The sequence below is a fragment of the Schistocerca gregaria genome, chromosome X (genome assembly GCF_023897955.1).
Source record: "Schistocerca gregaria isolate iqSchGreg1 chromosome X, iqSchGreg1.2, whole genome shotgun sequence".
Classification (NCBI taxonomy): Eukaryota; Metazoa; Arthropoda; class Insecta; order Orthoptera; family Acrididae; genus Schistocerca; species Schistocerca gregaria.
This window is the reverse complement of record NC_064931.1, coordinates 565,150,180-565,165,130: the sequence shown is the minus strand read 5'-3', so window position 1 is coordinate 565,165,130 and position 14,951 is coordinate 565,150,180.

The window sequence follows — 14,951 nt, the reverse complement described above, 5'->3', positions numbered from 1 at the left end:
GCTGTGGGTGATTTACTATCCCAACACACCATCGCAGTTTGTCACCACCTACTGTATGAATACTTATTTCTATGACTGTATGTACTTAAAATATATAAAATAAAACTCACACACACCGGCCCATATCCTAACCTCCTTAAGCAACGTTTTCTGACACTTTGCAACTGCTGTTTATTGGCAGTGGATAAGTAATTCTTTGAGTAAGGTCACTTATTTCCAAATATAGCATGCATCAAAGGTATAACTAATATATACATATGACTCTGTCATCTCAGATACTGTGCGGTATCAAGACAAGACGAAAGACTTATTAAATGATCCCACCTAAGATGAACTGAGAGCAGACCCTAAGGCTACAATAGTTCGAAGTAGTTAAAGTAGTTAACCTTCGAATACTAGAGGGGGGGGGGAATGTTACATCGTTACTAAATAGTCGTAAGTTGTACTTCTTCATATTTTATTGAGAGGAAGTAATAATTTGAAGTTTATGCGCAAATTAATTACAAGAGTCTCCAGTGGTACGTCACATACAAAACAAGTATAGGTATCCTTTATTTTACACCGTATACTAATACCAAACTGGCGGGAACCGGGAATTTGTAGAAACTGCAATTGTACAATTGTTGGATGTGAGGTCCACCAGTGTTTTGGTGAAGTGAAAAGTGTTTTACTACGTCATATATGGAAAATACTTGTTGTAGTTACGTGTATCCGCAGCTCGTGGTCGTGCGGTAGCGTTTTCGATCCCACGCACGGGGTCCCGGGTTCGATTCCCGTCGGGGTCAGGGATTTTCTCTGCCTCGTGATGACTAGGTGTTGTGTGATGTCCTTAGGTTAGTTAGGTTTAAGTAGTTCTAAGTTCTAGGGGACTGATGACCGTAGATGTTAAGTCCCATAGTGCTCAGAGCCATTTGAACCAGTTACGTGTGCATCACAACACCTCAGCATGATGCGGAGAGTGGAAGAGCTTGCCACACGAAAACGTAAGTAAAAATGAATATAGGCGCGAAAACATCGCGACATACCAAATTACATTCTAGAAGATAGGTTAACTCCCAGCAAAAAACTTCCTCAGCATAGTTTGATTACAGATGACAAGCTACCTGTAAAAATTAACACACAAGTGATCCAGAAAATTCATTAACACTAAATGTAAAGGTATTTAGAAAAACAAACGATATGTTGTTTGAAATAAAGATGCACTGAAGTTATATAATCATTTAACAAAAATGTTCACATTGCAGAATAAATAAAAACGAAAACCCACTGATGATAGCACAGTGGTGCCGAAACATGTTTGGTACTGAGAAAAAAATTGGTGTTTTGCATAACTGGCGGACCTTACATCCAACAATTTTAACTGCACACACGGCCAATACAAGGAGCTGCAAATCAAAATTATTAATATGCAATTGCAAATCTTACGAAGGCTTATTAAACTAGACTTAGTCAAGTACTCAAGAATTGAGCTGCTACAGCCGAGAGACTCATTCCTGGAATCCTAAGCCCACATCGAAATTACGAAGTGCAAAGTATAAACAAAGAATGCCATCCTTTAACGCAGTGGTTAGACACTGGATTCGCATTCGGGAGGACGACGGTTCAATCCCGCGGCCGACCATCCTGAGTTAGGTTTTCCGTGATTTCCCTAAATCACTCCAGGCAAATGCCGGGATGGTTCCTCTGAAAGGGCACGGCCGACGTCCTTCCCTAATCCGATGAGACCGATGACCACGCTGTCTGGTCTCCTTCCCCAAAACAACCAACCAACCAACCATCCTTTAAGGCCGATCGTAAATGGACCAACTCCGAGATATTTATGGAGGCTTTTGAAGCAACGGAACTTTGTTCAGCTCCCTTAGCCCCTCACTGCTGGTTCATAAAGGTAGATGACACATTCGCTATATGGCCTCATGGTGAGATGAAACTGCACAGGTTTCAAGAATATTTGAACAAATCCGAGAGAATATCCAGCTCGAAATAAGGAAGGATGGTGCAATTTCACTACTAGACGTGGAAGTATATGGGAAGATTTATGGCACACTGGATAAGAAGCCAACACATACAGGCGGGTATTTACACACCCAATCCCACCACTACCCAACGCAGAAGAACTCACAAGGAAACCCTTGAGGGAAAATGATGTTTATGGCATGCAAAGCCCCTCGTACTGTCTAGCATGCTATCACAATACTGGCTGCTAATGATGACAGGGGACGGGACTGGAGGTATCCAATGGTGAGCACAATATGAGACTACGGAGCGAACGTGTACTGTTTAGTCGACGAGTAACTCACAACAGTGCTACAGTGCTATTGGTGTTGATACTAAGCAGAGCAATGGCAAAGATAAATAAAGAAAACATTGCACTCTATCTACAACAACAATTGCCTAAGTTGACATTTCGTGAGAAAGGAACCCAAGTTGGTAGAGCACTTGCCCGCGAAAGGCAACGGTCCCGAGTTCGAGTCTCGGTCCGGCACACAGTTTTAATCTGCCAGGAAGTTTCATATCAGCGTATACTCCGCTGCAGGGTGAAAATCTCATTCTGGAAACATCCCCCAGGCTGTGGCTAAGCCATGTCTCCGCAATATCCTTTCTTTCAGGAGTGCTAGTTCTGCAAGGTTCGCAGGAGAGCTTCTGTTAAGTTTGGAAGGTAGGAGACGAGGTACTGGCAGAAGTAAAGCTGTGAGTACCGGGCGTGAGTCGTGCTTCGGTAGCTCAGATGGTAGAGCACTTGCCCGCGAAAGGCAAAGGTCCCGAGTTCGAGTCTCGGCCCGGCACACAGTTTTCATCTGTCAGGAAGTTTCGAACCCAAGAAGTTTGGCAGAGTGAGAAAGAAGTCGCAGATGAAATATTGGCGTGTGGTGTCGTATACGTTCCACTGCGCGGACGATGTACACGAGTGGTACAATGATGACGACACGTGTTTAACAAATGAAAGTGATACTGAAACAGATGTTGAACCATTTAATTTATCATCCTCGTCGGACAGGGAGCCACAAATCCCGTCTACAATGAAACACAGTAAAGGACAATCATTGTAAGAAAACTGTTATGAACAGATTTCGAAGAAGTCCACAGCAATATGACGGTGTAGTACATAAGAAAAACTACGGATGTTCAAGGAAGGAGAAGGCTCACTTGTTACAAAAACTGGTGTTTCCGCGTTTCGAGGATGCTCGATACAGTTTGCGGTATGTGCATGATAGTGACCTACCATGTTATACAAACCAAATTGCACGCGACATAGGTTACAGTGATTTCAAGGGAAACAGTGGATGGTTGCATAACTTCAAGCAGTGCTACAATACGGGGAGACGTGAGATAAGGGAATCTGAAACTAGCGTCAACTTGACAATACACAGCAAACTGCGGAATCGGTCTGAAAATTTGTAGATGAGGTAAACAAATTTACCCAACGTTCATTAAGGAATTTGGTTTCGACTCCGGCCAATGGGGATTTGAAGAGGAAATGTATATGAAAGAAACCCTGGAAATTAGAGGTACCAAGAGAATTGTAACAAGAGCAACTAATGTCAATGCCTTATCGCATTCGTATACAATTATGCCGACTATTAATCTAGATAGTAAATTGGCTAGAAATTAGTTTATTGTGTTGCGAGAAGCTGGAGGTGCTCTGCCTCTACGATTCTTTCTCGTCTGCTTCATCTTGCAAGGGCAGTAGGGAATATTTGCTTGACAGCAAGCAAGAGTGGGAAAATGGGCGTGAGAGAACTACAACGGTGGTATAAGCACTCCTTCGGGCCAATAGCTGGTCAAAACAACTTGCTTTTGCTCGATTCGTGGTCTGCATATAAAAAACATATTCCTTTAGATCAAACTATCCTTTCTCAAAAGTGTGTCATTGTAGGTCCAACTACCCGGAACCAATGAACAAATTCAGCCTCTAGATGTTTGTTTCTTCCGTGCCTACACAACATATTATCGCAGTATCTGCAGCTGCACCTTAAAGGATAGCCATTTTAACGATAAACTACACGACAGACTGTTCCGCATTTGGTTGCATGCCATCACATTCCATCACCTCTTTACACTAATATGTTTTCTATGCGTTCTTTAAGAGTGGACATCTAGGTGAAAGTCCTGCACGGTTTGTAATTCCAAAGGAGCTCGGCTGCGATCTTGATGGTGCGAGCCTTTGTGATAACCGTGGCGTGCCATTTTTCATTCGGTGTTTATGGGGCAAGTTAATTGTTTGTTTTGAACATGTCTTGAATGTCTAAAATGTCCATTTTGGTAAGCGTAATACATACATCCCATAGAAGGTTAATCTCTGAACCTCCAGGACATTCATATTCTGTCGCTTTCCTGATGCACGTTGTGAGTCATTAGCAGCTGATATTTTTCTTGTCATAACTGTCGACTCAACACTTTCAAATGACCATTACTAAGGATTGAACTTGTAACCTCACACGCATGGGGTTCCATGTCACATTTCAGTTCTGCGATTACTCCTACGTGATGCTCTCACTATAACACATGAACTTAAAAGACTGTGATGAACGTTCTTGGCCAGTGGTTGCAACTCCAAACAGATCCCCACAGACATGGCAACAAACAGAAAAAGCAACGTAAGCCGATCATGGTCAAACTGCAGCCAGCATCACGCCTAGTTTATGTAAAGGAAACGACAAAACTGGTAAATACCTTCGCCTGGTTTGGTGTCCAGTCTGTCTTCAACAGCAGCCGCGAGATCGAAAATGTGCTAGGCTCTACCAAGGACTTGAAAAATCCTCTGCACGCTGCTGGCATGTAGAAGATGGACTTTGAGTGTGGAGAAGTCTACATCAGTGAAACCGACAGGCCAGAAGCTACGCACAAACTGGAACACGAGGGCTAAAAAATGGTTCAAATGGTTCTGAACACTATGGGACTTAACATATATGGTCATTAGTCCCCTAGAACTTAGAACTACTTAAACTAACTAACCTAAGGACAACACACAATACCCAGCCATCACGAGGCAGAGAAAATCCCTGACCCCGCCGGGAATCGAACCCGGGAACCCGAGATGCGCGCCACGAGGGCTACATTCGACTTGTGCAGAACACCATATCTGCAGTGGCAGAACACCAGAAGGATTGTGAAAAAAAAAATGACATTCAACGAAACCAGCGTGCTTCCAAGCAGCCAGGGATGTTGACATGCAAGATCAGAGAGGCCACTGAAATGTTAAAATACCGTAACAACAGGGGCAGAGCGAAGCCTACGAGAAAGACAGGCCGCGGCTCGTACGTCACGAAGGTAGCCCTGAGAACGCTCGCTCGCTCTCTCAAATCAGCTGGCAAACTTTGTTTCTACACCTGTTAACTCGTAACTAGGCGCGTCCGTACAAACGAAAACCGAATATTCTGCTGGAATCCACTATTATGGAATCTTACCGTTATTAGTTCTATAATGATGGGAAGTCCATGGCACTACTTTTAACTTGTTATGGCTGTACTGGCGTACAATAAAATAAAATAATGCTAAAATGATTATCAGTTCCATAAGGCACCACTTCCAGCATGTAATGAGTGTTGTTAAGCAGAAGAGACTAAATTCTATAAACAAGACGTTATAACATTTATATCGAGTTTTGATCTAAAATTAAATTTTGCTGTAGTACTATTCAAATGGCTCTGAGCACTATGCGACTTGACTTCTGAGGTCATCAGTCGCCTAGAACTTAGAACTACTTAAACCTAACCTAACCTAAGGACATCACACACATCCATTCCCGAGGCAGGATTCGAACCTGCGACCGTAGAGGTCGCTCGGTGCCAGACTGTAGCGCCCAGAACCGCACGGCCACTCCGGCCGGCGTAATACTGTTAATCAGTAAGACTTCATAATAGCAGATTCCTGTGGAAGATGTAATTTTCGTTAGTACTTACACGCCAAGCTGCGAGTTGACAGGTTTAGAAACGCGTTTTGTCTGCTGAGCTGAGCGAGCGAGCGAGTTCAAAACTACCTTCATGACGTACGCGCCGCGGGCCTCGGAGCAGAGTGGATGAAGTCATGCTTGCGCTATTCTGGCTGCCACCCATCAGAGCCCAACAGGCCACACCAACAACACGGGGCACGAGCGTTAACTGCGAGTAATCTCCGTCCCTCAGTCTACGTCCAGCATGAGGAAAACAAGAATCCACACCTCATTCGCCAATGACTACCAGCTAACAGCACACAAGGTAAGAGGAAACAGACAATAGCTGATCCCCACTCTTACTACCGCAGGAAACCTATTACAATGAAGTTTCCTTCCCCTTCCGGCTCAAGAGAGCAATAACATCAAAGTTTTCAAAACTGTAACGTAACACCATGCTCAGTAGAGCTGTCATGTAAAATCATAATAGAGTCCGAGCTACAAAATATACCAGCAGGCTCAGCTGGAGACCTCTGCAACCGTGATGGAAACGTTAGCTTCATCAGCGATTGTTCTTTACGGTATGACGCGGTACCACACCTAGAAGACTTTCACGTTAAAAGTTTACATGATTCACGGACAAAAGGCGCGCACGTCTTCTGTCCATTAGGTTAGCTGACGACAGGACGGACATAGAGCCACAAGTTACGGCAGGATAATCTCTAGGAAAAAGAAAATGAAATTAAAAGATTGCCGAAGTTTTTACCATCTACTTGCATCATAATTGACCGATGAAAAAAATCTACCCTGGAGGGACTCGAACCCATTTGCCCAGGTCGCCTAACGGTCTTCCGTCGGAGCTATCAAGTACGCTTCACGGACAGACTCAAAACCTACATCCATGACGACCTGTCTCCCATATTTGCAAGCTCGACAGAAGGATTCTGGCATTCCACGCTGGACAAATAACCACGGGATAAAGGTGTCGGTCACGTAAGCGTTGCTCGCAAAATGCTCAAAATGTCAGAGCCAAAAGTCTAGTGTAACACACTCGTAGGCGCAATCGGCGGCATTCCTTGGCTACCGCTGAGCCGTTCCCCACCACTTCCATTCGTCCAAGAATTCTAATCCGAGAGGGTCAAAGGGAGAGAGTTTATTTCACTTCTAGACGTAAGAGAGAAATACTAGCGGATAAAAAGCTATTGTTCTGTTGGCTCCAAAACTGTAATGTTTCCTTTGAAAGGAGATCCAGGATCGAGCTCTGTCGGATGCATGTTTTATAACGCAGATCTGTTTCTATTCGATATAAACTCTGTTCCATAGTGAATATTGCATTCTAAATATCTGTTTCGTATTTAGTGGTTTTTCGACAGGTAATGGAGGTGCTGCATGTATTATTAATGTTGCTTCTTGGGCACAACGACCTTGTCGCAGTGGTAACACCGGCTCTCGTCATATCACCGAAGTTAAGTGCTGTCCGTTTGGGCTAGCGCTTGGGGGGGGGGGCATCGGGTATGCCGAGCGCTGTTGGCAAGCGGGCTGCACTCAGCCCTTGTGAGGCAAACTGAGAAGCTACTTGACTGAGAAGTAGCGGCTCCGGTATCGTAAACTGACGGACGGCTGAGAGAGCGGTGCACTGACCACAAGCCCCTCCATATCCGCATTCAGTGACGCGTGTGACATGAGGATGACATGGCGGTCGATCGGTACCTTTGGGCCTTCAAGATCTATTCGGGTGGAGTTTAGTTTTAAGCTTGGACCACAGTTCAATTACTTTGCTTTATGGAGGAGATCAAGTGGATGCTACAACACATAAGAATGTTGTTTCAGTCTCAGTATAACTCTTTAATACAGAACACTTAACTTTGGATGAAAAGCGTGTCCATATGGAGGACTCAATCATGAATGTTAATTACTGTGAATAGTGCTAAATGACAGTCGAAGATCACGCTGTATTTAACTATGATCTTTGGTACACAGTTTTGACTAATGACACTAGTTAGCTGCCGGATCTGAACTACGATGCCGTTGCTGTTGCCATCAGAGAGAGTGTTCTAAAATGGAGCAAGCGGTGCTGCCTTCTGACATAAGATGACTTCCAGAAGCAGCACGTATGGAACGTCTGAAGGACGCGTCTCCCGTTCGTGGCTGTGTCTGGCAGCGAGTGTCCTTAGGTTGTGGTTCCGTCGTGAGGTACCAACTTTAACACGGACCTGAATCTTCGGACGACAACACACCTTTAACGCGGAAGGAGTTTTGAGTTGGAACTAAATATAGGATTGGCTTATATCCGCACATATTCTATATGGGATGGATATGGGGATCTTTCTGGACTCGTTAGAAATTCAACGTCACGCAGACAGCTGATAAAGAAGAGTGCACCACGATATGGTCGCATGAGAGGTATCACATTAGGACACACTATGTCCATGATGTATCGTTGTTCCGTCAGAGTTTCCTCAATCATTGCCAATCGGGACCTGTCGTCATACCCGATGGCTCTCCAAACCATGACGCTGTTCCTCTCCAGAACAATGGAAGAATGGTCCTCTTCCAGGTCGTTGCCATACTCGCCGATTATGATCATCCAGGGTGGTGCAGAACTGCACATACTAAACACAATAAACACCAACGCACTTTCATGGGCGTTCCATCTGTCACAGATAATAGCAAGTCTTATCATTTATGTACACTCCGATGGCGTGTACGTGTATAAAGTTACGTTGACATACGACCATGTTTTCTGGGTGCTTAATTTTTTTTCAGGTGGCGTATATGTAATACCTTTCCAGTAAAATAGAATCAGCCTCGTATTACGGTATTATATCCATGCAGGTGAAGATGTCACAGTCTCTGAGAGTGTAAATATGGTGCAGAATTATATCTGTATTAATAGAAATAGTTACTTGTTCCCTCCTGGCAGTGAACCACAGTATGTTAATTCTGTACTCTCTAAAGGCTTCACAAGGCGATACATACGGTTCTGTACCTGCAAGAGGACATCTGTCTTCATACTCCGCACACCAATGACGACCTCAATAGACTTGTACATAGGGCATGTATGAGGGCTTATAAGTACCATGCACAGGAATAATTTAAACAACTCAAATAGACTTTTGAAGTTGATGGCTATCTACCATGGAAGATGCGCAAGGATTTACAGTTCCTTTAGAAGCTGAATTGGAATGTTTCAAGTCCATGGCCTTCTCACCGATCGTAGGGAATCTGTCTTCTACAATAGGTTGTATCCTCTCCAAACATAAAATCAAGGTTACATTTTTACCAGTACCAAAGGTAGCCTCATTCGTTGGCTCTGTGAGGGATAACTTGATTCAATGGAAGACAAGCTTGGAGAAGATACCTTGTCGGTGTGATTTTCATGTACCAGGTACGTACAGTTTAATAAGGTTGCGTGGAAGAGCGACCCTATACAAATCTGTCACAGCTTGATAAGTCTCCCGTGGTCGAGAACTGTATTCAGGCAGCCCACATTGTAGACTGCAACAACGTCCAGATTTTAACATCTGGATCATCATGTTTGACGAGAGATTTAATGAATCGTAAGGATGGTTTCAACAGTAGATACCGTTCCCCTGTCGACTGATATTTGTGGTCCAACACCTGTTACAGAGAGCCCCACAGCAGCGTATCTCTGTTGCCCGTGTGGTATTTCTTCGAATAAGATCCTCCGTGCACGCATGCGCAACTGGCATCTTCAATAGGTGTATAATGTGGCCGAGAGCGTTTCATCGTCATCCTTATGACTCGCTCCGAAAATGGCTGAAGTACTAGAAGAAAACAAAGCTGACAATGGTTGAATTCTCACACTTTCATGGATCAAGACGTACGTCTTCGGAAAATTTGTTCCTAAGCTCTTCATTATGTAATGCAATATTCACGTTTCCTGTCAAAATATCGTACAATGAACATATTACAAAAAAATGTATCGGGCTGAGTGCGGTATGTATTGACATAGCATGTTGCTGAGGCATTTCCAGCAGAGAAAAACCATGTTGAAAAATAAGAAATACTACGGTAAATCCTAGTGTGTAAACTTAGTCACCTGTGTTTGACTTCAATAATGCGTCGGATCCGAATGGATGATGGGCGACCGAGTCGTGATTTGCTGTGCGACTATATTTAACTGGCGAATGGTAAGATCGGTTTAATGTATGCAATGGTTCTGTGTTAAGCGAGATCCTGTAATTAGAATCATAACAGTTTTTTTTCTGTGGAGTCACCTGAGGTCATGGGAGTACGACAGGAACCAACAAGAAACCGTGTTCGAGGTGGCAACAGTTCTCCTTGCTATGACTCTATGTCGTGTTGTCACATTAAAAAAGGTTAGGTCATATGATACAGCGTTTATAAGAACTTGTTGTCGCCAATGGAAGCCATTTTGATCACAATTTGTAAATCAGTGCAAACACTGTCAGTTGTTTCATTGCAGTTATCTATGCTTACAGTTGTAATTATAACTGCATCTAACTTCGTATTGCAATGTACATTCACATGTAAGGAATAAATAATGATGGATAGTACTGTAATGTTTTAAAACTGGTTCATGTGTAGTTGGAAGCAAACTTCCACAAGTGAGTAATGAATAATGCAAGTACAGTTCTAATTCGAAATGTTTCCAATAACGAACCAAAAATTTACGAATCAGCTACATAGCAAGTAGCTGGAGGTGCCTGTGAGTCGCTCACCATCCTGCACTGTTTACACATTGTGTACTTTATCAAATGGATGTTGAGAGAAAATGGATCGTATATTTTGGAGAAGGATAAATTTACTTTAAATTGCAAAAGCTTATACATAATGAAGGCTTGGGTGCAAATTTCCGGTCATTCCACGGCGCAATTGAGGGGTGACGGTCCATTTGTCATACTATTTCCGTTCCACTCTTATACTGACGCAAGGAGAAAGTAAGGTCTGTATTTTTCCGAAAGTATGTTGGTCTCTCTCGCCTTGTCCTCGCAATCACAATGCTGTTGAGTTGTTCGAAATTTTGCCAGAAATGCTGATTCACTATTTTAACAGCGTTTCGGTTACCTTCGAACGTGTTTCATTTAAGTTTCCTGGACAGACCTGTAACCATTTAGTGTTGGCTGACGGTCAGGATAAAGCAATAGTGACACAGTACTGTTCGTTCTTAGGTTGCACAGTGCGTTCAACGGCCGATACTGGATTGCTGTTGGGAAACGTTACAACACAAATGAATGTAAGAAGCGATGAGCGCCTTTACTTATAAATAATGGCTATTAGTGGATGACCATAGGTAAGTTGATGGCAAAAACGTATCTCCCCTCGTGCGAAACGACGAGCAGACTGCGATGCATACAGAATGTTATTTAACATGTTACACATAAGCCTTAAAACAGTGTGCTTCCGGTACCGGATGCCTCTGGGTACCTCCACTGCTTCAGCCCAGGCACTGCTTGCGGCTTTCCGCTCGGCGGTGCGTGCTGTACTAAGTTCCAAACGATCGCGGATCGACCGAAAAATGAGGTTCTGCAGCAAAAAGCGTAGCGGAACACGCCCCTTCCTCCACCACTCTCCGCTTTTCCCCTTCCGCGCCACCGTGACGCTGTCGTTGCTTCTAGAGCTCTATCCCTAATTCTTGCTCTACTTTGAGGACTAAGTCGAAAAATCCAGTGATATCACGGAGAATAAAACGTGAAAGAATTTCTCACATAGGATTTAAGCGTATTCAGTCTTCTGTTGAACGTCATTCCAACTACGAGCTTGTCTTAGTCTCCTCGAACAGACTGTTTGTCTTAAGAACTGTGCTAATCCACAGCAAAACTTCATCAAGATGATAGGAATCGAATTTTCCAAGAAAGAGGCCAGTGTCTAACCATAGCAGGATTTCGCTAAGTGTGTGTGTATGTGTATATGTATGTATGAAATGAGAATGAACCTCTCTCGAAGTCAGATGCAAAGCGATAACTGAGTGGTCTTCAGGAAGAGGGCGTAAGTTCAAAATCATTTTGCTTAATATACGACTCTCATGTTCTCAAATGGGTGAATATATCACAGAGATAAAATTAGCTACTCAAACGGTCTATTACGAAATGTGTAAAATTTGAAGCCAATATGCATAACAACATCCCACAAACATTTTACTATCTCCAGCTTATAAATGCAATATGATGTCTTTGACTTCTTGAAAGGCTGATATGTTCTTTTGTACATCGTAATATAGTACTACGTGTTGTAGACGTTCCACGAATAAGTTATCTAACACTATTCTAAGAATTAAATGATGTCAGCGATTTATTATTGCAGACCTTCTGTAGACAGGATTGTCCTGAAGGATTGTCCAAAACGCAGGACTGAAGGAGTCAGTAGTTTATTACTGCCAGTATCGGTGGTCTAAGGAAGACACACAGTCATAGATCTCTTAGCGGAAGGCTAAGTTTATAGGAAAACCTCAGCACAACTTAGGACCAATGTTACATTTAGTGTGCATCACAAGGAACCGTTAACTGTAAGTGTGCTACAGGTAGGAATGCCGCTCGCTAGATTTCCTTATCATCAGGCAGCCAGGATACACGAGGCTGTGGCTGGCTGAGTGGCTGGAAGAAGTCTTTGGTGCTGAGAACATATTCTGTCGTGCCATCAGTGATTGCCGTTTACGAATGTGGAGTCGACCTGGAGAACGCCAACTAAGAGAGTATCAGGCAGTGACATGTGGGATCAATTATGGACACTGTGATTTGAGTAGCCTTAGTACGATTGTGCAACAATCGCTTCTCTAGGGGTAACACTGAACAGCGCTAAACACATCAAGAATATTATCCAGCTGCCCGCGGTGGCCGAGCGGTTCTAGGCGCTTCAGTCCGGAACCGCGTGACTGCTACGGTCGCAGGTTCGAATCCTGCCTCGGGCATGGATGTTTGTGATGTCATTAGGTTAGTTAGGTTTAAGTAGTTCTAAGTTCTAGGGGACTGATGACCTCAGATGTCAAATCCCGTAGTGCTCAGAGCCAATATTATCCAGCCTATTGCGTTATAGTTTAACCCATTCTCTAATACCTGTGGCCAGTAGCAACACCAGACTTGTCTCAGGGCCAGGATGTGTGTGACATGCCGTCCTCTGTCGTGTTATAGGCTGTCTGCTGCTTCTAATCTAGATAAATGACTTAGGAGAGCAGCCATCTTAGGCTGTTTGCAAATGTTACTGTCACTTACCGTTTAATAAAGTCACCAGAATGTCAAAACTATTTGTAAAATGATTTAGATAAAACATCTGTTCGGTGCGCAATGTGGCAATTGACCCTAAATAATGAAAAGTGCGAGGTCGTCCACATAAGCGCGAAAAGAATCCGTTAAATTTCAGTTACACGACAACTCACACAAATATAAGGCTGTCAGTTCTACTAAAAACCTAGGAATTACGATTACGAATAACTCAAACTGGAACAATCACATAGATAGCGTTGTGGGGAAGGCGAACCAAAGCATGTATTTTATTGACAAAACACTTAGAAAATGTAACAGGTCTACTGAAGAGACTGCATATACTACACTTTTCCGTTCTCTGCTACAGTATAGTTGTGCGGTGTGGGATTCTTACCAGATAGGATTAACGAAGGACACCGAAAAAGTTCAAAGAAGGCCAGCTCGTTTTGCATTATCGCGAATTAGAGGAGACAAATTTCCAATTTCCTCCTCCGAATGCGAAAATATTGTGTTGATACCCACCTTCATAGGGAGAAATGATCACTGCAATAAAATAAGAGAAATCAGAGCTGCACGAAAAAAATTAAGAGGTCGTTTCTACCACGTTCTGTTCGAGAGTGGAACGGTAGGGAAATAGAGTGAAAGTTATTCGTTGAACCCTCTTCCACTTAACTGTGGATTACAGAGTTGTCATTTAGATGTAGATGTTGATGGTCCGGACTGCAGTACTAACACATCATAGGCGTGACTGCAAACAAGTGGAAATAAGGTGTGTAACGGTAGCACTGACCACCTTAAACGGCAATCGGTGCTAACGTCAAACCTCTGCGAGGAATTGTGAGGAAGTTGTGACCAGATGATAACCTAATGGGAATAGAACAATCAACATTTCCGAAACACTCCAGCAGAATATAGCCAACAGTAAACATTTGGGTCAGAAACAGATGTTCTCCCAGAACATAAGCAAGTTGAAACATTACGTGTTAATATCGGTGGCCAGCATAATTACGAACTCTTCTGTCAAGCAATATAATACAGCAGAAGGCAGTGCTAAGGCTAACCAAACCTTCCTTGACACACACACTAAACTATTTCTTTATACCTGTTCACACTACAACACAGTAACCTAACCTTGTAGATAAATGTATTACTAACTTGGAAGTCAGACAAACAAACGGCCAATGAGATAGCAAACAGTAACATATGCCTCTGAATAACACGTACCTTAAATGAACTAGATGCAACAGTTTATAGAAACAACCACAAACACACGTGAAACTAAGAGCAATACTAAACACGGAAGTGCATGAAATTATTCTGATTTAGATCAGGGGTTCTGTTAACGATCGCCGGCCGGAGTGGCCAAGCGGTGCTAGGCGCTTCAGTATGGAACCGCGCGACCGCTACGGTCGCAGGTTCGAATCTTGCCTCGGGCATGGATGTGTGTGATGTCCTTAGGCTAGTTAGGTTTAAGTAATTCTAAGTTCTAGGGGACTGATGACCTTAGAAGTTAAGTCCCATAGTGCTCAGAGCCATTTGAACCAATTTTTCTTAATGATCATATTCTATATCATTGCTTCGTACAGGGCCTCTATGGCTAAGCATTAACCAACTTCCAGAACGAGATTTTCACTCTGCAGCGGAGTGTGCGCTGATATGAAACTTCCTGGCAGACTAAAACTGTGTGCCCGACCGAAACTCGAACTCGGGACCTTTGCCTTTCGCGGGCAAGTGCTCTACCATCTGAGATACCGAAGCACGACTCACGCCCGGTACTCACAGCTTTACTTCTGCCAGTATCCGTCTCCTACCTTCCAAACTTTACAGAAGCTCTCCTGCGAACCTTGCAGAACTAGCACTCCTGAAAGAAAGGATATTTAATCTGCCAGGAAGTTTCA